Source organism: Macaca mulatta, chromosome 10, assembly GCF_049350105.2.
Source record: "Macaca mulatta isolate MMU2019108-1 chromosome 10, T2T-MMU8v2.0, whole genome shotgun sequence".
NCBI classification, from domain to species: domain Eukaryota; kingdom Metazoa; phylum Chordata; class Mammalia; order Primates; family Cercopithecidae; genus Macaca; species Macaca mulatta.
Window position 1 is genome coordinate 79,618,489 of NC_133415.1, and position 25,026 is coordinate 79,643,514.

Here is a 25,026-nt window from a genome sequence, read left to right on the forward strand (position 1 = left end):
GCTGCATCATCACATGGTGGAAGGCAGAAGGGCAAAGCAACAAAAGGGGACCAAACTCCCCCTTTTATAATGGCATTAATTCCACCCGGGAAGGCAGACTAATCACTGCTCAAAAGTCTTTTAATACCTCTTAATACTGTTATAATGGCAATTATATTTCAACATGAATTTTGGAAGAGACAAATAGTCAAACCACAGCATGCAGTATAAAGTGACAAAGACAATTATTTGGTGATGCCTGGAATTTGGGTTCATAAATATGAGTGACTAGGGAGGAATAAAAAGCCACAGTTGGTGGGAAACCCCAGGGTAGTCCTTTCACTAGAAACAAGGGCCATCATCAATGGGACAGAAACAAAGAAAAACAATTTATTGTGACCTTGAGTCATGTTCATGAGTGGTGATTTCTTTTGTGGTCAACCGTTCTAAGCAAGAACTGCTTGAGCACATGTGATTCATTTCTGCAAACTTGTTCTAACCTGAGCTTTTAATTTTAGACTAGAGATCCAAGTTAAATATTTCATGTGAACACACCAAGAATAGAAAATGAGAAAAAAAGAAAGATAGAAAGCCCTTCATTACACAAATTGCAATACATATTCAACCAACATTCGTGGAGTGCCAACGGTGAGTCAGGCATTGTATTCCAGATATTTCTGCATCTACTAATATCCCTCATCACACCACACCATTCAAAACCATGCCCTCTTGGGTTCCATTTCCTCTACAAGGAGACTACTGGTCAACTTATGCATGCAAAGTTTTCCTAGTAGAGTTACCATTCCTTTTGGCCCCACTCTGCCTGGCTCCAAAGGAATGACTTTTTTAAGATGATATAGCCCTGAATGGGCTGAATAAGAGAAAAGATATCTGGAACAGCCACCAGCATGTGGCTATCTGTAAGTCTTAGCAAGGAATTGCTGAGTGGCCTGTTTCAGCCCATCTCTCTGGGAGTGCTTGTCCAATACCCTATCTTCCATGATTTGGTAATAGTCTCTCTTTTCCTGCCTGCTGTGAACAAAGCAGAAGTTGGGCTCTCAGGGTCCAAACCACCATCTCCTTCCAGTCCTGGCTCAATGAACAGCCCCAAGTGTGGTTGGAGTGGTTGTGAGCACCTCATGTGGGCAGGGATAGGCTCCATATCGCCTTTCTCCAAACCACCTGTAATGATTTGAATGTATGTGTCCCTCCAAAATTCATAGGTTAAAATCTAATCACCAAGGTGATGGTATTAGGAGGCTTCTGGGAGGTGACGAGATTATAAGGGCTCCACCCTCATGAATGGGATTAATGCCCTTACAAAAGAGGCTTGAGAGAGTTGCCTCCAGCTTCCACCTTCTGCTATGTGAGGGCACAGTAACAAGCCAGTATCTTGGAAGCAAAGAGAGGAACCCTGCCTTACCAGACACCAAGCCTGCCGGCACCTTGACCTTGGACTTCCCAGCCTCCAGAACTACAAAAAATAAATTTCTATTATTTATAAATTATGCCATCTAAGGTATTTTGTTATAGCAGCAGGAAAGGACTAAGACACCTCCTGTTCCCATGTCCAAACTGGGACCTCCCTGGAGGGATGACTACTCCCCAAAGTCCTTCCAAACTAGGGAAAGAATAAGACCTGGGGTTTGGCCTCCCAGAGCCCCCTCCCACCTCCAGGAGCCTGGTTCTAACCTCTGGGACGTAATTAATGAGCTTAATTTTCTTCTCATAAGATTTTTTAAAATTTAGGACTTTACTCCACATCCAGCCACATTTGATCATGTTTAGCTTTCGGCTTTAGAGATGGTGTTGGGCCAATAGCCTCTATGGAGAAAAAGACCTTACTTCCTTGCCCGCCCAGGACCAGGACAGCTGATTGCTGGGGAATGTCATATCCCCCCTGGCACCAGGTCACTTCCTGATCCTAAAAGGCTCCACTCAAATCAGCTCCTACCCAGCCCCTGGGGCAATGCCGGACAAGGCTCCAGCAAACTGATTGATGTGTCCTAGGCCAGACAGGTTCCTTGGTGGCTATTTTTACTCACTCACTCACTTGGGGTTTTAGACAAATCCTATAGTCATGCCAATTCTCCTCCAGCCTACTACCCGCAGTTTATAAATCCCACCACTGAAATGTAGGTCCTATTTATAGTGTGAGCTACATCCTGTAAAGTGCAATCATTCATTAAACCCCACATGGATCTCCCCATGCCCTGGGTGAGGCCAATGAGCAGGAAACACAAAAGGCAGAAAATGTTTGTTTAGAAGGCATTAGCTGCAGATGCTTCCTCCCAAGCCATCTTATAGGTAGGCAAAGATGGAACTGAGGCCTTTGGTGAATAATCCAGGGTAAAATTTAGACAGATGCTCAGGGCCTCATAGATAAGTAGTATCTGGATAGCAAGGACAAAGAATTTTTTTTTAATTTTCTCTTCTTTTCTTTTTTTTTTTTTTGAGACAGAGTCTCGCTCTGTCTCCCAGGCTGGAGGGCAATGGCGCAATCTTGGCTCACTGCAACCTCTGCCTCCAGGTTCAAGCAATTCTTCACCTCAGCCTCCCTCCCGAGTAGCTGGGACTACAGGCACCTGCTACCAAATCTGGTTAATTTTTGTATTTTCAGTAGAGATGGGGTTTCACCATGTTGGCCAGGTTGGTCTCAAACTCCCCGCCTCAGGTGATTCACCCACCTTGGCCTCCCAAAATGCTGGGATTATAGGCATGAGCCATCACACCCGGCCAATTTCCATTTTTATTTTAGATTCAGGAGGTACATGTGCAGGGTTGTTACAAGGGTATATTGTGTGATGCTGAGATTTAGGCTTCTATTGATCCCATCAGCCAGATAGTAAACATAGTACCCAATAGGAAGTTTTCCAGTCCTTGCTCTCTCCCTCCCTCTCTCCTTTTGGAGTCCCCAGTGTCTATGGTTCCCATCTTTATGTCCATATGTACCCAAGATTTAGCTCCCACTTATAAGTGAGAACATATGATATTTCATTTTTCCATTTCTGAATTAATTCACTTAGGATAATGACCTCCAGCTGCATCCATGTTGCTGCAAAGGACACATGATTTTATTTTTTTCTATGGTTGTATAATATTCCATTGTGTATATGTACCACATTTTCTTTATCTAATTCACCATTGATGGGCACTTAGGTTGATTTCACGTTTGCTATTATGAACAGTGCTGCGATGAACATACAACTGGAAGTGTCTTTTTGGTAGAACGATTTACTTTCCTTTCGGTATATATCCAGCAATGGAATTGCCACGTTGAATGGTAGTTCTATTTTTAGTTCTTTGAGAAATCAGAAGATAAGTTTTTAATTTTACACCTACCATTAGCTAGGAACTATAAATGATGCATTGCTTTATCCCTAAAAGCCCAATTTTACACCCATGAGAAAAATGAACCTCAAAGAGCCAAGAATTTGCTCATGGAAAGTGGTAGATCCAGATTTTAAATACAGTCAGACCCAGTCCCTGTGTTTGTCCCATATGCTATGCAGAGAAGTCTTGGATGAATGTGCTCATGGCGAAGCCTCAGCAAAACTGTGGGTACACCCAGCTTTGTCTCCTGGCCCGAAATCTCCTTTTCCTTACTTTGGGCATTAACTGCGATTGAGGTCTCACAGCATGATGGTCATTATCCGTAAATGGCACAAACCAACAGGCTATATGAGCATTGTGTGAGATTCTACATGAGCAAGAGCATTTCAAACCCATGACAGATGAGAGGAGTTAGTACCTCCATCATCTTTCTGTAGCGTGGGAGCTCCCATCACTATTCTGAGCATGTGGGGTGGCCTTGCCTCTTCTGAGGCTAAATAGTCCACCCCTAGGGTTTTCAGGGACTCTAAAACTAAACCGGCTTGTGCCACAATCAAGGCATTTGAGGTATACCTATCATATGTCTCATCCTGTAAAGCTTGGAATCCATAAAAGGGCAACTCTTGCCTGGGCATGGTGGCTCCTATCTGTAATCCCAGCACTTCAGGAGGCTGAGACAGGAGGACTGCTTGATCTCAGGAGTTCAAAATCAGCTTGGGCAACATGGCAAGGCCCTGTCTCTACAAAAAAAATTAAAAATTAGCCCAGCATGGTGGTGAACACCAGTAGTCCCAGTAACTTAGGAGGCTGAGATGGGAGGATTGCTTGAACTTTGGAGGTTGAGGCTTCAGTGAGCCATGATTGGGCCACTGCATTCTAGCCTGGGCAACAGAGCAAAGACCCTGTCTCAAAAAAGTGGGGGAAACTCCCTCTCCAACCCAGACTGAGATCCTTCATCCTCTGCAGACCTTATCTTTTTCTCCTCCTAGATCCCCTCAATAGATGACCCAGCCCACCCATTCCTATTCCATCCTAGCACCTCTCTGGAACTGTCCTTCCATTATAAGCAACCCCCCTTGTGTCCTAAACCACTAACAGGAACTCTCCCTGAGGACCCTGACTTTTCTGCAGCCCTCTTCATTGTGGGCTGCTCTTCTCACTCACACACCACTGGGACATCCTCCTGATCCCATTTCACTCCTCTGATGATGGTTTGGACCCTTAGAGCCCATCGAGTAAAAAACCCTCTTCCTTCAATGTCCACATCATCCAGGTCTGCCCCTCTGTGGCTCATCTGGTTAATTTAAACTGCCCACCTCCCCACCTCGCCATCTCATTCACTAACCACTTGAATTCCAGTCTGTGGTCCTTCCTCTGCACCATTTCCTGACATTGTTCTGGGTGATCCCAGCGAGCTGGCCCTCTGACAGCCCATCTGCACACTTTATGTTTTCCTCCTCAGTGCTTGCTCTATCACTTCTATTTTATCTCAGCCTTTCAGTTCCACTGGCACTGATGGATTGGCCATGCATTCAACCCTGGATCCCTCCACTTCTCTTCTTCCACCTCGTAGAGGTCTCTGTCCCTTGACACACCACCACCTCCCATGTCATGTATCTCGCATCTCAGCTGCATCCTGGCCTGTTTTCTGTTTTGCTTTGTTTTCCCTCAGATGGAACACTTTCATTGGATTGTCTTCTATCCAGAACCCTCAGTTTCCTTGTACATGTATCTGTCTGCCTCACCTGTCCTGTAAAATGCACACCCAGGATCAATACCCAATCCACTTTCTCCACCTCTGAAGCCAAGGGTTGCTGGAGAAAATCAGATCATTATAAATTCAAGTTCTCCAAACTGAATTTGGTGCCTGAATTAAGCAATTCTGTTACTCATCTTCTGGGGGAGGGGGAGGGGGGGTTCATCTCCCTCCACCATCTCAATTATTCTAAACTTCTTTGCCCTCATAGAGCCTCTACTGAAGCCTTCCCCTGCTTCTGACTCTCAGTGATGACTGCCTTCTGCTTCATGGAGAAAAACTAGGTCATCAGACATGAACACCAGCTTCCTACCCCTACACCCTCATATGCCTTTCTACACTCACAGCCATCCCCCACCTTCCCCTGTACAAGGCCAGCCCCTCGATCCAATCTTCTTCTTTCCCTGACACTTTCCATTTGTCTTTCTCTGCTGGCAGCTTCCTCTCAGACTCCAAAAAAGCCTGACATCCGAAACAATCATGTTTATTTGTTGCCGTCTGTCTGCTCTGTAATTACTCTCCTTCCCTATTCCTCCACATCATTCCAGAAGACTTGGCACTGTTTTACCCATGAAATCAGACCTTTACCAATTACTCCAACTATTCTCCCAGCAAAGTCACACATTACCTCTATACCATGTTCAGTTCTAATCTCGCTGAATTTCTTTGTATCTTTGGCATTCTCAGTCTCTGTCTACTAGGGCTGCTACTTTTTAAAATGCCATCAGCTTGATGGCTTAAACTACAGAAATGTATTTCTCATGGTTCTGGAGGCTGAGAAGTCTATATGGTTCCTTGTGGAGCTCTCTTCCTGGCTCACAGATGGCCATGTTTTCACACGGTGGAAGAGAGAGAGGGAGAAACCTCTCTGCTCTCATATAGGGGCACTAATTTCACCATGAGAACCCTGCCCTCATGACCTCATCTAAATCTAAAGGTCAAAGGCCTCATCTAAATAAATTTAAATCCCAAGGTCTCATCACCAAATCACATTAGGGGTTAGGGCTTCAACATATGAACTCTGGGAGAGCATATTCTGTCCATAGCACACTCCCTTCTCTTTAAAACATTCTAGTCTCTTCCCTTCCATATGACTGCACTCTCCTGAGGTCTATGTAGCACTGCCTTCTCTCCTTTTGGGGGGCCCTCTTCCTTTGCTTGCCCTTTGAAGGTCAGTCCATCCCCACTGTCTCTAACTTCTGCAATGACCTTATTAGCTTTCAGTTTTAATTGCCACCATATGCGGATAACTTCCAGGTCCACCCCACTATCCTAGACCCTCATGCACTCACAGAAGACTCACAGACACTGACCATTCTTGAATGCCCCATGGGCACCTCGAACTCAACAGATCTAAAATGGCATTCATTACCTTCCCCACCTCCAAATCCCTCCTCATTTTGGATTCTGTCTCTCAAATGGGGGCTTCACCACACACCAGCCAACAAATTAGAAATTTGAGGGTCACCCCTGAACCCTTTATCTTCCTTACTCTCTATATCTATTCACTGAATTCAGTCAATCCATTTGACTTCCTCAAAGCCATGGCTGAACAGCAGCATAAGAGCCATTTAAGCATTTATGGGATTTTCCAATACAATGCAATCACCTCCTTAGTAAACTAAATGAGTCCCACACCCCTAGTCAGAAAGAGTGTAAAATAATGTTTTTCAAGATGGAATTACCGGGGTTTCTTTCTAAACATAGAGAAGAGATCAAACCTACAGAAGCAATATTTAAGGTTGCATTCTTGACACTAAAAGGTCACATGCTTGCCAATAAGCTCATAAAACCAGCTGCAAAGATATTCACAGAGATGATACTCAGAAAGGAAATAGAATGACATTTTACCAGGTGTCACTGTGGGTATCACTTTGGGATATCATGTGAAATATGAATTTCTCCTACCTGTGTATGTATTAGCTGACATTTTGTTTTTCTGTTGGGATCTAACCAACAGTGTACACACAGACCATAAATCTACCACTTGAAAGCTCCTCATATTTATATGAGAGAAGTGGTTTACATAATGCTTCATTTTCTTTACTCTTGGAAACCCAGGCTACAAGGGAAGAGATTTTTCATATGAAAAATAATTATTTTGAGAGCTGTGATATAGACAAGTATGTGGTAAAAAAAAAAAAAAAAAAAAAAAAAAAGGTTGTAGTCGCCCAAAGAATGACCTTGACTACTAATTTGCACATGGCTTTACTCAAGAGCAATTGGCCTTGATTAAGCATGGTAGGCAGTGGTGGGCTTGGGTAGGGTCCCCTTCTCTGTACTCCTATGAGCCCCATGCAGATCTCTCAACTAGGGCACTGGGACTGCTAATTCAGGGAGAATATTCTTGTTAGATCATTGCCCTCATCACGCTGAACTAAAATATTATGTGTCTGCTCCTGCATCAGACAGTGAGTGAGTGGAGGTTAGTTCAATGCCTGACACACTGTCAGTGCTAGGTAATGATTGCTGAGTGAATCAACAAGGTAGTCAATCTGAAAACTGAACTGAAAGCAAGATGGGGTTTATTTCTTCAGAAATTAAACTTGGAGCATTTTTCACACCTGCCTGGATAACATGTCTCATGTCATGCCCTTATCTCCCAAAGAGAATTCAAATCACAAGACCTTGGGAAAAAGCTGACGAGCACAGTGAGTGGACTCTGGTCTGGACACAAATAATTCACAAGGAACAACTCTGGCAGCCAACTCCCCTCCTGAATTAGGCAGTGGTGAAAAGGGCAGGCAGATCCCTGGGGAAGTTTCTCTCTCTCAGTCCCTGAACCTGCTTCTAAGCAGAGTTCTAGATCAAAAGAGGGAGGAATTGAGTTCATGTGCAACGTTAGTGGCAATATTATACCAAGTGCCGTGAGCTCTACCCGTGTCTCAAAGCCCACCTCTTTCGAAAGTGCCCCTATCTCTCCTCTGGCTCTATTCACTCTTCTTTTCTATTAACATTAACATTACTCTGTGCTGGCACCATGACAAGCATTCAATGATAGAGATGGGGTGTAATTGGACCCCAACATTTTTGACCCCTTGTTACTGTTTAAGAAATATTTTTCGGCCGGGCGCGGTGGCTCAAGCCTGTAATCCCAGCACTTTGGGAGGCCGAGACGGGAGGATCACGAGGTCAGGAGATCGAGCCCTTCCTGGCTAACACGGTGAAACCCCGTCTCTACTAAAAAATACAAAAAACCAGCCGGGCGAGGTGGCGGGCCCCTGTAGTCCCAGCTACTCGGGAGGCTGAGGCAGGAGAATAGCGTAAACCCGGGAGGCGGAGCTTGCAGTGAGCTGAGATCCGGCCACTGCACTCCAGCCCGGGCGACAGAGCAAGACTCTGTCTCAGAAAGAAAAAAAAAAAAAAAAAAAAGAAATATTTTTCTTGGCTAGGTACAGTGGCTCACACCTGTAATTCCAATGCTTTGGGAGGCCGAGGTGGGTGGATCACTTGAGGCCAGGAGTTCATGACCAGCCTGGCCAACATGATGAAACTCTGTCTCTGCTAAAAATACAAAAATTAACCAGGTGTGATGGCACGTGCCTGTAATCCCAGCTACTCGGAGGCTGAGGCACAAGAACTATTTGAACCCAGGAGGCGGAGGTGCAGTGAGCCAAGATTGTGCCACTGTTTGCAGCCTGGGTGACAGAGTGAGACCCTGTCTCAAAAATATATATATTTTTTTTCTTAACTGCTTTGTTGTGGGACAGTCACAATGAAAGCAAGAGGTTTATTTTTCTCCTCATTGTGCCTATCCTGGGGCAGATGTCCTGGGTCAGGTTCTCCAAGATGTTTCTCTGAGGCAACAATATAAGAGCAAACGATTTCTTAAGGAAGTGCTTCCAGGGGAGACCAGTAAGAGAGTAGGGTAAGCAGAAAAGGGAAGGGGAAGAAGCCAAGTGAGGAGGTGATCTCAGGGGGAGTCCCAGCCTTGGCCTGACCCTGTCTGCAAGTGACCCCTTGAGTCAAAAGGCCTTCAGGCTCCTGCTCCGGCCGTCTGTGGCTACTGGGGGATGTAAACTACCAGGCACTTCAAGGTCTCCACGTCTAGGCAGAGTGGTTCCAGGGGTTGGTTCAGTTCTTCGAAGGAAGTCATAGGTTCAGGTTACTAGGAGCAAAGCACACGTGAGCTGGAGGCAGTGTGCAAACTGTAAGGAGATTCACTGAGGGGGCTTGATTAGAACAAGGACAGCATCTATCACTGCAGGACACATGACAGACGTGCATTTGCCGCATGTTATATCACTGATCGACTCCTTTTGGAAGTTCCCAGATGGTTAATAAGCTCTTAGCTTTTTCTGATAGTTTGGTATTTTGTAGGCACTGTCTGAGTCCTGAGGCAACAGAAGGTTGCATATCAGTAAGAGGAAGTCCAAGGCAGGTGGAATCACCTTCTGATTTATAACAATTCATGGCAAATTCTCTGAGCTCTTCTGTCAGTTCACTGTAAACTCTGATCTATGTCACTGGTAGATGACATGTAAAGTCACTCAGGCCCTATCAGCCAGGCTCCTATGCAAGCTGTGGGCATGATTTCAGCCAGCTCAGAGCCAGTTAGAAGGCAGCCTGAAATAGGTGGGCAGGAAATGCCAACAGGGATAGGAAGTGAGCACCCATCTGCCCACCCCTTTCCCTTGGGGAATGGGACTGCTGATTCAGGGAGAATATTTTCTTTAGATCGTGAGAAACACGGCATCTGAGGGCTGAAGGCAGAGGTGTCCGTTCGGCTTCTGTGCAAGGCTATTCTATGCATGAGAGATGGCCTGGTCCCCACAAATAAAACCCACACCCTCCTTACCATCCCTGCAGGGCCAACATCACTACACACACCCGGATGACTATTGAGGCCTCCTCAGATGAAGCAATGATTGTGCATTCATTTCCTTTTCGTTTCCAAAATGGCAGATTTTATTTTCTCAGAAGCTGCATCTCTTCCCATAATCAAAAGCAGGAGTTAGAGAGAAGAGGTGATTATAAGAACACAGAATTCACTGAACTCAAAAGCATGTCAAACTCTTCTAACTGCAAATACGTTTTCTTTTTTTTCGGTCAAATGATGAGACTGGAAAAACATTGCTTGCATTTTGCCTGCAACCCTTAGCCTGTTTCTTTTAGAAACCCATGTGGCTTTGAAGGGAAATATAATCCATGTTTGAATTCCTATTAATTTAACTCATCCTTGTCTTGTTTATGGGAGAGACTTACTGTCTATGAAAGTTTTATAGCATCTTAGGTAAAACTCCCTCCTTTCCCCCTTTCTCTTTCTTCCTCTCACCTCTCCTTTCTTTCTTGTCTCTCTCTTTTATCACCACCTTCTCTTCTCTTCATGATTCTTCTCTCTCTCATTATCTTTTTTTTGGGATTTTCCTTCTTCCCACTCCATTTTCCTCTCTTTGTCCCTTCTTTAGCTCCTAGAGATATTTATCACTTTTTATTTTCCTGTTCATCTTCCCTCCCCTGTTGCCTTTGCCCTTTCCTTCGCTTTGTATTCAGGACGTAAATTGTGTATCCCCAGGCTCACTGTGATTATAGCTGAGAGAATGATGCTCCCATCCTGTCTGTGAGCTAGATCTTATGACTACAACAGCCAGGGCTTCAGAGAAAAGCGGGTGGGTGAGCTCTGTGTCTGCCGCAGATTAACCAGTGCCTGGGCCAGCTAAGCCAACTGCAAGGAGACCCTCAGATCCTTTTGCTGCAAGGAGACACTGTTGGCCCCCCAGGACTTTCCTTTCCTGGGGCCTTCACTCTTAGGTAGTGGGAGTTGCAAGACTGAGACAGCCTGGGGATGTGGGAAAGAAAGAAGTTGGGCTAGATATCTTCATAGTTAGACCCACCTCTTGGGGCTAGAGGTTAGAATATGTAGGACCAGGATTTACTGTACTTGCAAAGTAAAACTCTTTTTACATAGTTTATATTCTCTATAACTATTTCTTATCATTCTCCCTTATTGTTTTCTTTAGTATTTCTTAGTAGACAGAAATACAAAGAAGAAAATAAAAGTTGACCTCTAGTGTCTCTATTCAGGTAACTACTGATATGTAAAAATAATAAATAAAAGAATTGTGTATAAATTAAGAAATTTCAAACTATCCATGAAGTTGCAAAATGAAAGGTGAAAGTTTTCCACCCCATATTCCCTTTCTTATTGGTAATTAATCAACATTACCAATTTCTTATGTTTCCCTTCAGGAAAAACATATGCATACCCAACAAAATGTGTGTCTATTCACTTATCTTTTCTTCTTATTTTTAACACAAAAGAGATTATACCATACACACTGTTCTGTACCTTGCATATTTTCTTTTATTATCTATAAATCCATTTTTTAAAAAACCTACCTAATAAACATTATATAGATGCACTCTCAGTAAATTCTTAGCAGGAAGTTTGTTGGATCAAATAATTTGAATTTTGGCACATATTATCCAACGTCCTCCAAAAAAGGATTCAATGGTTTATGTTTCCACAAAAAGAGCAGGGAAACAGTATCTATTTTTTATCCCCTCATTGACACTAGGTATTATCAATGTTAATTTTCCCCCCAGTCTGATATGTGAAAAACAGTATTTCATTTTTAAATTTGGATTTCTTTAATCATGAGAGAGATTGAAGTCAGAAGCAATGTCCACTCTTACAAAGAGTTTGCTGTGAAGGGAGGGGAGAGAGAAGGCATAGCAGGACTTAGGAACAAGGAAGACTCATGGCTGAGGATGAAAAAAGGAGATGGGGGTACTGACTGATGGGAAGTAGGCAGTATGGATCTAGGAGGGGAGGGCCCTTGAGCATGGATGAAAGAGTTTGTCTTGGGCAGAAGTGGGCCAGCTCTGCTTAGAGTTAGGCTGTAAGGAGCAGAGCAGACATGGATGCGTGTGTACTGGTCATGATTCGGGGGCAGGAGGCACAGACCAGTAGGCTCCCACCACTTGGCCACTCTTTGTCTTTGTGTGGCTTGGCCCAAGTTGCAGAGCTGTTTAGTGGTAGAAATGGGGTGATACTCAGAATTCTGGAGTTTAAGTCATGTGATGTCAACAACAATCTTGTTTTCTTTGTAAAAATTTAACTGTAACTTTTCTCTCTCTCTCTCTCTCTCCCCTCTCTCTCTTTCTTTCTTTCTTTTTTTGACGGAGCTTCACTCTTGTCGCCCAGGCTGGAGTGTAACGGTGTGATCTCAGCTCATTGTAACCTCTACCTCCTGGGTTCAAGCGATTCTTCTGCCTCAGCCTCCCAAGTAGCTGGGATTACAGGCACGCACCACCACACCCGGCTAATTTTTGTATTTTTAGTGGAGATGAGGCTTTACCATATTGGCCGGGTTGTCACGAACTCCTGACCTCAGGCGATCTACCCACCTCGGCCTCCCAAAGTGCTAAGATTATAGGCATGAGCTACCATGCCTGTCAACTCTAACTTTTCTAATGAAAAGATGTGCTATTATATTCTAAAATGAATATAATGCAGCATGTGACAAGGGCTAATATGGAAATTTAAAATGATCCATGTCACAAGAAACATGGGAGGGAGATTAAGGGGTGAAGTTGGGACTTACAAGGCAATTTTCTCTCTGCTCCTATTCTCTTAATCCATAAACCTTTGCTCCAGGAATTTTTTTTTCCAGCTGCACTAACACCGTTCCCCAAACACCCCAGACCCTGTCCTTGCCGTCCTTGGGGATGTATCTTACAAATGAGCTTATTTTCCCCTAAGACTACCTACTTCTCCTGGTCCCATGCTAATACTCTGCTAATACTCTCAGTCACTGTGTGCTTTCTTGTGGGTGGACAATGTCCTGAGTGACTGAAAAAGACTTCCTGTCTCTTTGGTATGGTTAATGGCAAGTTGACATTCTAGCATCTTGTGTATAAGAGGATGGATTTAGGCCAGGGTGTGGTGGCTCATGTCTGTAATCCTAGCACTTTGGGAGGCTGAGGCAGGTAGATCACCTGAGGCCAGGAGTTTGAGACCAGCCTGGTAAATACAATGAAACCATATCTCTACTAAAAATACAAAAATTAGCCAGGCATAGTGGTGCATACCTGCAGTCCCAGCTACTCAGGAGCCTGAGGCTGGAGGATCACTCGAGCCCGGGAAGCAGAGGTTGTGGTGAGCCGAGATCATGCCACACTCTAGCCTGGCAATAGAGTAGACTTGTGTCAAAAAAAAAAAAAAAAAAAAAAAAAAAAAAGAAGAAGAAGAAAGAAGAAAGAAGAAAGAAGAAGAAGAAGCTGGATCTAATTGCTCCCAAGGCAGCAGTAAGGAGACATTTCCAACATGAAGAGCTAAGGAGCAGAACCCACACCTGTGGTTTGCATGTCAAAACCCTGCCAATCTCTCTGACACAACCATCTGGAGTCATCTTTCATGTCCCACACCTGCACCCCAACCTTTCCTGGGTGACAATGTAGGATGAAGCCTGATTCTATCTGGGAAGCCAAGATCTTCCGTGATGTGTAGAGCTATGTTTACCTAGGACACCTTGACTTGCTCTGTGGACAGTCAGCCTAGGATAAACTGGGGCTGGGTCTGATTTAAGTCAAATATACCAATATACTGTCGGTGCCTACCCAGCAAATGAGTGTTGACCTAATGTGCAGTTCACAGCCTCTTGCAGTCTCAGAAGCTTGCCCAACACTTTGACACCTGGAAAACCTTCCTATAGCCATGAAAGAAAGGGGTCTATGTAAAATTCTTCCATCATCACAGACCTAGGGACCAGCCAGACCAGAGAACAGAGAAGGGTGGCTCCTGGCTCCTTCAATTTCATAGTCCTTACCATACCAGCCCCATTGTGACTTCATGGCCACCGCTGAGCCTCCGTCACTGGACCTGCTATTATGGAGCCAAGTCCGTGTTTCTATACCTGCTCAACTCCTTCTATGTGTGTAGCTCCTGACTGCCAAGCTGGGAAGAACTCCAGTTCTTTCCTAGGCTAGGGATTTTAACAACAGAACAAAATCCCAGGTGAACATAGGCTCAGCGCATAAAACAGATAAAAGTGGAGGTGGGAGAATTAAACCAGGGGTGGTGGGCAACTCTGAAATCCACATCTCCTCCTCTTCCCTCTAGTGCTCTTCAAGGTGACAAGGGGAACAGCTAGGGTTTCACAAGGCACAGTTTGTGAACAACTGATTGGAGCTAGACTCATCAGGCTAGATGTACCTACAGCAACCAGCATAGATCTCAAAAACATAGTACCAAGTGAAATAAGACAGACTGAGATAATAGAAGATAGTAACATTTACCTGAACTATGGTGGCCACAGCACAGCAATACATATTCTGCAAGAAGACATCTAAACAAAAGATACACACTCAACACAACAGAAAGGGTGTCATGGTGGGGAGCAGAAGGGGGTGAGGGGGAGACATTAAAGGGAATGAGTTATTAAAAAGTATTTAATCAATGAAACAAGCTGTTACGTTAAAAACAGAAGAAAAACCAAACTCCTGAACCTAAGCCCCTCATTTTACAAATGAGAAAGCCTAGGCCCAGCAGGTACCGAAAGTCAACAGTGATATCCTGGGTAAGAACTGGGGTCTGGGCCAGGTGCAGTGGCTCATGCTTGTAATCCCAGCACTTTGGGAGGCCGAGGCAGGTGTATCACTTGAGACCAGGAGTTCGAGACCAGCCTGGCCAACATGGTGAAACCCCATCTCTACTAAAAATACAAAAACTAGCTGAGCCTGACGTGCGCGCCTGTAATCCCAGCTACCTGGGAGGCTGAGGCAGGAGAATCACTTGAACCTGGGAGGCAGAGGTTGCAGTAAACCGAAATCATGCCACTGCTCTCTAGCCTGGGCAAAAGAGCGAGATTCCATCTCAAAAAAAAAAGAAAGAAAGAAAAAGAACTGGGGTCTGTTAGCTGCCATCTAGCTCTCCCCTACCACCCTGGGGAGGAGCAGGTGCTATTTTTCTTGCTGTTTTTGGAACGTGCACTGGGTGACTCCAACTCTGTACCCCAGGACTAATCAGTGGCTGAGGTGTGCCTTCTCCTTCGTTTCCCTTCTCCTCCAGCCCACTGTGCCCAGCCAGCCCAGGTTGGCCTCGAAATCTGGAGAGACCTGTTATCCTTAAAACCCACAATCTCAGACTAGAGTTTGGGTCATTTGCTGGTGGATCTTGAGCATTTTGCCTGGGAGTCATCACTTCCTCCATCATTTAGAACCGGAAAGATCTCAAAAGTTCACGTTGTGGACAAGCTCCCTCATTTTTTGAGTAACGGACATTTGAATAAGGCCACTTTCTCTTTTTTTGTTTGGTTTTGTTTTTTTGAGACAGAGTTTCACTCTTGTTGCCCAGGCTGGAGTGCAATGGTATGATCTTGGCTCACTGCAACCTCTGCCTTCTGGGTTCAAATGATTCCCTGCCTCAGCCTCCAGAGTAGCTGGGATTACAGGCATGCGCCACCACGCTCAGCTAATTTTATAATTTTAGTAGCGATGGGGCCTCACCATGTTGGTCAGGCTGGTCTCGAACTCCCAACCTCGACTGATCTATGCACCTCAGCCTCCCAAAGTGCTGAGACTAAAGGCATGAGCCACTGTGCCCGGCCTTAAGGCCACTTTCTACATTGGATAAGACTGTTGCATTCTGGTGTACTTTTAAGAGGAACTATTGAACTCTCATCTTAAGACAATTTGCCAAATCATACGAACCACCACAGGTGCTGAAATGAACTCCTGGAACACATTAAGGACAGGAGGAGCCACGGGACAAGGCCCAGGGAGGTCTGTGGGGAACATGTGGTGAGCACATAGGAGAATTTAACATTTTGATGGAACATTTTCTTTAAGAAGCTTTCACTTTTATGCTTTAGGTCTACCATTCATCCCAAATTATTGTTTTTAATTTTTATTCTAGATTCAGAGGGTACACATGCATATTTGTTACATGGGTATGTTGTGCAATGATAGAGATTGGACTTCTAATATGCATGCCACCTGAATATTGAACATTGTATCCAGCAGGTAATTTTTCACCCTTCAGCTCCCTCTCACCCTCCTTTTTGTGGAGTCCGCAGTGTCTACTGTTTCCAACTCTCTGTCCACGTGTACCCATTGTTTAGCTCCCACTTATAAGTGAGAACATGTGATATTTGATTTTCTGCTACTGAGTTAGTTCACTTAGGATCACAGCCTCCAGCTCCATTCATGTTGTTGCAGAGGGCATGATTTCACTCCTTTTATGGCTGTGTGCTATTGTATGGTGTATAGGTACCACATATTCTTTATTCAATCTACCATCGATGGACGCTTACGTTGGTTCCATGAGTTTGCCATTGTTAATCGTTCTACAATAAACATAGGAATGTGGGGTTTCTTTTAATAGAATTGAATTAATTTTTGTATATTGTATGAGGTACGGGTTGAGTTTTTTTCTTTTCCATATGCATATCCATTTGTCTCAGGACTATTTAGTGAAAAGATTGCCCATTCTCCATTGGATTGCCTTTGTTGAAAATTAAATGACTATTTAAGTGAGGGTCTATTTCCAGGCTCTTTCTTGTGTTTCATAGATTTCTTTGTCTGTTCTTGCTCTAGTACTGTATGGCCTTAACTATCATAGTCTTGAAGTTATGTAATGTAAGTTCGTAAGTTCTCCACTTTGTTATTCTTTTTTTCTTTTTTTTCTTTCTTTTTTTTTTTTTTTTTTTTTGAGACAGAGTCCCACTCTTGCCCAGGTTGGACTGCAGTGGTGCAATTGAGGATCAAGGCTCACTCTCAGCCTCCCCAGGCTCAGGCAATCCTCCCACCTCAGCCTCCCAAGTAGCTGGGACTATGGGCGTGCACCACCAAACTAGCTAATTTTGTATTTTTTATACAGACAAGGTCTCACTTTGTTTTGCAGGCTGGTCTCAAACTCCTGGGTTCAAGTCATCCACCTACCTCAGCCTCCCAAAGTGCTGGGATTACAGGCATAAGCCACCATGCCCGGCCCTTTGTTATTCTCTTTTAATATTACTTTGGCTACTCTAGACCCTTTGCATTTCTATATACATTTTAGAATCAACTTAATTTCTGGAATCTCTGGGGGAAAAAAAGAAAAAAGACCCTACTTGGATTTTAACTGAATGATGCAGCATTTGGAGCGCACCAAAACTCCTGCTCCAAATTTTCAGCTATGCATTTAGTAAATAGTGAAACTGGACCTAGAGGAAATGATGCAACTTGCCTAAGCCCACAAGTTATGTCAGGGCAGAAGTGGCTCCAGGAGTCCCAACTCCCAGCCCTGTTTCCTGGGTCCAGGGTAGCACCTTATACAAGAAACATTCCGCATTATCTGACAGTGCACCAACACCCATGGTGATAAAGGACCATAGCTGACAAAAGCCTCAGTTAGAGCCACCATCGCTGCCCACTGAATGGCTTTCCTATAGGAAAAAAAAAAGTCATTCGTTTTCAAAGTGACAAAGTCTTATCCTATCACCATGGTAACTCATCTTCTTCAGGCATCCCGACTGGCCTCTTTCTTGAAATAGCTTTTCTTTCCATTTTCCCAGGCCTGAAAAGCAGCACCTGGTTGCTCATTCTGGTGTCCACAGGAGGAGGGCAGGGCACAATAGGACAAGGGGGTGATGTCATAGGACCTCATCCACAGGGGACCTGTCTGGATACTCTGAAGGGGCTGTAGACAGCAGGACTTAACTTCATAATTTTCTTTTTCTTTCTTTTTATTTTTTCTTTTTATTTTTTTTTCAGACAGAGTCTTACTCAGTCACCTAGGCAGTGCAGTGGTGCAATCTTGGCTCACTGCAAGTCTCCACCTCCCAGGCTCAAGGGATTCTCCTGCCTCAGCCTCCGGAGTAGCTGGGACTACAGGCACACACCACCACACCCGGCTAATTTTTTTTTTTTTTTTTTTTTTGGAGACAGAGTCTTGCTGTTGCCCAGGCTGGAGTGCAGTGGCACAATCTTGGCTCACTGCAAGCTCCACCTCCCAGGTTCACACCATTCTCCTGCCTCAGCCTCCCGAGTAGCTGGGACTACAGGCGCCCGCCACCACACCCGGCTAATGTTTTGCATTTTTTTTAGTAAAAACAGGGTTTCACCATGTTAGCCAGGATGGTCTCGATCTCCTGACCTCATGATCCGCCTGCCTCGGCCTCCCAAAGTGCTGGGATTACAGGCTTGAGCCACCGCGCCCGGCCTAATTTTGTATTTTTAATAGAGATGAAGTTTCACCATGTTGGCCAGGCTGGTCTGGAATTCCTGGCCTCAAGTGATCTGCTCGCCTTGGTCTCCCAAAGTGCTGGGATTATGGGCGTGAGCCACCACGCCCCGCCCTAACTTCATAATTTTCTGAGTGTGGGCTGCGTGCTGATGTGCATGGGTTCAAAGTCATAATTCTTGCCTTCAAGACCCTTTGGTCTACTTAAGTAATTAGGACAAAAACAAAGCAAGCCAAATTGCCAAATGAAGGTATGCTCCTTACTACAGGAAATCGTAATGGCCTTTGACAGACCTGTCTTGTGACAAATCCCATATGCCATGTGAATTTCCGAAAGTTATTTGACCATAGAACTAATCTAATAGAATGCTATTACTTGTATCACTGTGTTTTAGGAGCTTCCCTCCACATCCCTGAGTGACCAATGGCCGTCCTCTTTGATAAATTCCCAAGGCTGAACATCTGTTCATATTCATGAACTATTCTTTATAAAAACTTTCCTTAGGAATGATTTACAATAGTACCCCCATCCAGAGCTACCCCAGAGGCTGACAATGACTCTTACTTAGATGGTCTGGATTTGGATGATAGTATCCTACTGGTCTGTGTCCTTTAACATTAAATGTTTCTGTGAAGACATAAAACAAAGACATATCCCAGATGCCCTAAATGCTAGGACATATGCCTTACATACTAGCTAGAATAATCTAGGCTGGTGCATAAAGTGAACCAGGAAAACTGGGGAAATCCCTTGCCAAAGGACTCATAGTGGCAGTGTTTGGGGGATTGGGTAGAACATCTGTTGAGGGAGATCTAGGTTGGAGAGACCTCAAGGCTAAGTTCAAGAAGGCATTTCCCATATCACATGGTCTTGAGGATGGAAGGAGAATCCCTTTCCCAAATTTGTTCTGGAGCCTTGAATGTCTCCAGCATTGGATTTTAAAGAGAGTGCAACTGGGACTCCAGCCAGAGAAAACGTGGAAAATCTTTTACCTAACAAGAGTAACTGATCCACTTAGAATTTTAACTGTGGCCTAAAATAAGAAAAAGCAAAGCCATTTAATTAGGAACACCCTCCGAGGAAACTGAGCTCCCTGGAGTCCCCATCTCTTCACCCTAGTGGCCTTGCTGGTACAGACGGTCCCTGATGTGCAATGGTTTGATTTATGATGTTTCAACTTTACAATGGTGCTACAGCAACACATATTTAGTAGAAACTGTACTTCAAATTTTGAATTTTATTTTCTTGGGTTAGCAAGATGAGGTATGACACTCTTTTGAGATGCTGGGCAGTGGCAGCAAGCCACAACTCCCAGTCGGTCACACAATCAGGAGGGTAAACAACGGATACCCTACAGTCTACTATGTTGCCACATGATTTTGCCTAGCCACAGACTAATATGAGTGTTCTGAGCATGTTTAAGGCAGGATAGGCTAAATATGATGTTTGGCAGGTTAGGTGGATTAAATGCATTTTCTTTTTTTTTTTTTTTTTTCTTTTTTTTTTTTTGAGACGGAGTCTCGCTCTGTCGCCCAGGCTGGAGTGCAGTGGCCGGATCTCAGCTCACTGCAAGCTCCGCCTCCCGAGTTTATGCCATTCTCCTGCCTCAGCCTCCCGAGTAGCTGGGACTACAGGCGCCTGCCACTACGCCGGCTAGTTTTTTGTATTTTTTTAGTAGAGATGGGGTTTCACCGTGTTAGCCAGGATGGTCTCGATCTCCTGACCTCGTGATCTGCCTGTCTCGGCCTCCCAAAGTGCTGGGATTACAGGCTTGAGCCACCGCACCTGGCCTAATGCATTTTCAACTTAGCATATTTTCAACTTCTGATGGGTTCGTCGGGACATAGTCGCCTCATGAGTTGAGGAGCATCTGTACTGCCCACCACTCCACTCCCTTGGTCCTGCCCTGGCCCCTTGGTATTCCCTCTGCTGCCAGAACATTCCCTGTATGTGGTAACTCTAGTGAGGAACAGGCTGAACAGGCTGAACTCAAAGCCACTAATTCCATTTGACAACCAGTCGGGATATGCGGGTCTTTATTTGGAAACTGCCCCAGTCCAAAAATGTGCCAAGATCTGTTAACTCTCCCTAGGGCCAGGATACCCAATCTGGGGCTCTCTACCCTGGGAAATTCAAGCAACAAGAAAGAAACTTATGTTAGACACTGGTCACTTTGCATTAGGGCCATACACCCTAAGTTCCCTCAGCCAACCTGTCTCCATCTGAGGAGAATCAGTTTTGTTTTTCTAAGCAGCCAGCTCAGAGGCTGAGAATTCTGTTTGCTGAGGTCACTGCATCCAGTGAGCCCTCCCTGATTACCCCAGACTCACAATGTTGCCTTCTCAATACTCCCGAAAAACGCACTGGATCCAGTTGTATCTTAAGCCATATTATCCAAACTCCCCATCCTTAGCATGAACAGGAGGAGAGGAGAATCAATTCAGTCTACAGTGGGAGTGACATATATATGGCATTACGATCCCCATTCCCCACAGTCTTGCCCATAACAGTGATCAATCATTTGTTATTTTCTGCTGTGCCTAGATATGGCCTCAAAATCGCCTGTACAGTAATTGATAGGAACTGGAATCTAAGACAAAGCACATTTTCCATGCCTGTTCTAGAGATTAGACTGTGCTATTAAGAATGCACCATGAAATATTACTCAATCATAAAAAAAGGAATGAAGTACTGATGCATGCTACAGTGTGAATAAGCCTCAAAAAGTATATAAGTGAAAGAAGCCAGACACAAAGGGTTACATATTATATGATTCTATTTATATGAAACATCCAAGATAGTTAATTCCATAGAGGCAGAAAACAAATTGGTGGTTGCCAGGGGTTGAGGAGATGGGGAATGGGGAATAACTGCTTGGTGAGCGTGGATTTCCTTTCGGGAATTAAAGTGTTTTGGAATTAGATATAGATGATAGTTGCAAAACATTGTGAATACACTAAATGCCACTGAGTTGCTCACTTTAAAATGGTTAATTTTATGTTATGAATTCGTAGTTTCATGCATCTCAGTACAAGTTTTTCCTTAATTAAAAAAAGCATGTGCCATGAAAGAGATTTAGGGGATGATAGCTCTGATAAAGAAGAAAGTGTTTATTCGTTCACTTAATTTAATTCATCACATATTTATTGAGCATTTACCATACGCCAAGTGCTACCCTAAGCACTGTGAGATACAAGTCTATGATGTCAGTGGAGGAGAAAGACAAACAATTAAAGATATAGTGCCACATGCTGAGTGCATGACAGAAGTAGGTAGAAAGTTCCATGGGACTACACAGCAGGGGCAACCAAACGAGATGAAGAGGTCAGAGGAGGCTTCCCAGGTAAGACAAATTTTTAAGCAATAAAATAAATTAGCTAAATTTGGAGGCAGGGTAGGGAGGGCATAGCTGACTGTAGGAAAAATGTATGTAAAGGTACAGATGTAGGACAGCTACTTAGGGGTTTTGATGACTAAAGAAAAGGGTGTCAGAAACAAGGGAAAATGAGTTCACATGTTTATTTCTCAAAACCCCAATGTCACCAAAATATAATTGGGGAAGCATTTCAGAAGAATTCATGATATTGTACATGCATAAGGGTTTTGCTGGCTGGGAGATGCAAAACTGTACTCCTGAGTGTAGTTCATGGACCCAGCAACATCAGCACCACCTGGGAGCTTGTTAGGAATAAAAATTCTACTGAGTCAGACACTCGGGGATGAAGCTTAGGGATCTTTGGTTTAACACGTACTACAGGTGATTCTGATGCGTGCTAAACATGCAGGTGTGTAATGGTTCATGCTGTTACAGTCACTGATTCCACCTGCATGTCCCTTGGGTATCTCCATCATCCCAAACTACACACATTCCTCTCAGCATCATCTTCTCCTGGTTTACCTGATTCCTTCAATGTCGGTGCCTCCAAGGATTTTAGACTCGACATTTCAGTACGGCTTTGATCCTCTGCTGTTCCCACTCCCATCCCATCTGTCCTCATGCTGTGGGAGCTTGCTTGTCTGGCTAATAACCTAAATCCACTAAATACGATTAAAAGGTCAAGAGACAGTGCAACAGCAGGCATAATGAAGGAAGGTCAGGCCAATCTATTAGACCAGATGGACTTTTGTCCTCAACCTCCCTCTAGGCAAGGCTCAGCCTGTCTGGTCTCACATCCCAGCTTCTCTTCTTTCTGGCTGTGTGATTTACCATGAGTTATTTACCATCTGTGCCTTAGTTTCCTCAGTGATAAAGTGAAGATAATAATACTACTTACCTATAGGATTGTTATGGGGAAGAATGAGTTAATACAGGTAAAGTAATTAGAACAGTGCTGGACTCAATAAATATTATTGTTATTATTATCATGATCATATTATTCACTGATTGCAACAGTCTCTTGTCTTCCAGTCTCTCTTCAAGGCTCCTGGCCTTGCAGCCTGGCCTGCTGGGTGCTGTGAAAACGGCAGCTTTGTGTTGAACAAGTCACTCCTCTACTTGGAAGTCTTCAGTGGCTTCCTATCATTGTCACTGATTTTAAGGACCCCCACCCAATTCCTTTTTTAGCAATAGAACCCTCTGTTCCTTTGCTTTTAGTGGGCTCTTACAGATAATAGAAGACCTGCTTGGGTTGAAGTGAGGGGATGGGAGGCCCTTCCAGCTTCCTCCTTGCCCTTCCTTGTCTCCCAGGAGATGTCCCTGAGGAATCCTGGAATCTGAGAAAGCCTACCTGGAAACCTCTGGCCTGTGAAATCCAAACAGCCAATCAAGGTGCTCATTTGCTTCAAGATCATGGTCTCCAGAGAGGCAAATTGCCATGTACAGTTCCATCTGGTATCTCTGCTGGGCTGCTCACCTGGTCCACCCTTCAAGATGGCATTGGCCCAAATTTCCCACCAAACTATCTAGTCTCACTCAGCTACTCATACTCCCAGTCAGCCTAGTCCCAAGGGACCATGCCTTCCTCTTGACCCTAATGTCCCTTTTATTTGTCAGACACCCTCCCAGAGGGCAGGAAACAGACTCTGGGGAGCCCTGAAACCAGAGAAACCCAGGACAAGCTATTTCCAACTCAGAATGTTCTGGCCACCCGCCCAGGCTTTGTTCTGATTTCTGATGTTCTTTAGAATCTTCTCATTACATCACTAAGAAAAGCACGATTAAGTCCATACAGACACACACACACACATATATAAAAAAGATTTATGTTTTCTGGTTACAAAAGGAATATATTGCCACAATATTAGAAGAACTATATCAAATACAGAAAATTATAAAAAATAAAAAAGGTAAAGTATAAAGCCTCCACACCGAGATAGGCATTATTAATTCTTTGGTATAGTCCCTTTGAGTATTTTTATATGAATACATTCACATTTGTTCATATAATTTGGATCATAATTCTATAACTATAAGTTACATGTCATTGAAAAATTCTTCAATAACAAAATTTTGAATAACTCAATTATATTTCTTCAGTTAGAGGTATACTTGTTCAACAAACAATAACTCACATTTATTGAGCACTTACTATGTGCAGGCCTTGTGTTTGGTATTGATTTATGCAGTAATTAACAAACAGGAGTTTACACTCAGGGAGGTAATAGTCTATAGTAGATGGTGTATTTTTTACAAATGAACATAAGAACAAAGCTGCAATTACAAATTATACTAGATTTAATCATGGGAAAGAATAGTATTCTATGAGAAAGCTTAGCATAACTAACTTTGGGGATACAGGAAAAGGCTCTCTGAGGAAGTCATACTTCATCTGGGACCCAACAGATAAATATAAGTGTGGGGGAGGGGAAGAATAATTCAGATTGTGTTAGATTTTGCTGCATTAATGCTGCATCACAATCATAAGCAAAGTCTCAGTGGCTTGCAACACCATTTACTGTTCTCACTCAGTCTTGGATTTGGCTGGAGTCTGGGTGATCTCGTCTGGACTCAGCTGGGCTCAGCACCAGGCTGCAGGTTGATTTTGAGTTAGCTCCAGTGTCTCACTCAGAGCCAAAAAGCTACAGAAACATGATCTCTCATGGTGGATGACAGAACTGGAAGAGGCCAAGACAAACATCCCAAGCACATCTAAAGCCTCTGCTAGCATCATGTCTATTAACATGCATCAGTCCAGGTGCTGGAGCAAGAAAACATGTCTTACTTCCTCCACAGAGAGGCTCTGCAAAGTGCATGAGTAGACACTTTATTACAGGGACAGACTGATGAATCGGGAGCAATAATGCAATCTACCTCCTAGACAAAAGGAAAGGCATGAGCAAAGACTCCACATAAAGAAAGAACTAGGAAAAAGGCTGCATTGAGGCCAGGCTGGTGGTTCACGCCTGTAATCCCAACACTTTGGGAGGCCGAGGTGGGTGGGTCACAAGGTCAGGAGATCGAGACCATCCGGCTAACATGGTGAAACCCCATCTCTACTAAAAATACAAAAAATTAGCCAAGTGTGGTGGTCCTGCCTGCAGTCCCAGCTACTCAGGAGGCTGAGGGAGGAGAATCTCTTGAACCCTTGAACCTGGAAGGCAGAGGTTGCAGTGAGCCGAGATCACGCCACTGCACTCCAGCGCGGGCAATAGAGCAAGAATCCGTATATGTATGTGTGTGTGTGTGTGTGTGTGTGTGTGTGTGTGTGTGTATGTATGTGTGTGTGTGTGTGTGTATATATATGTGTATATATGTGTGTGTGTGTGTGTGTGTATATATATATGTGTATATATATATATACACACACACACACACACATATATATATATATAAAGGCTGCAGTGACTAGAACA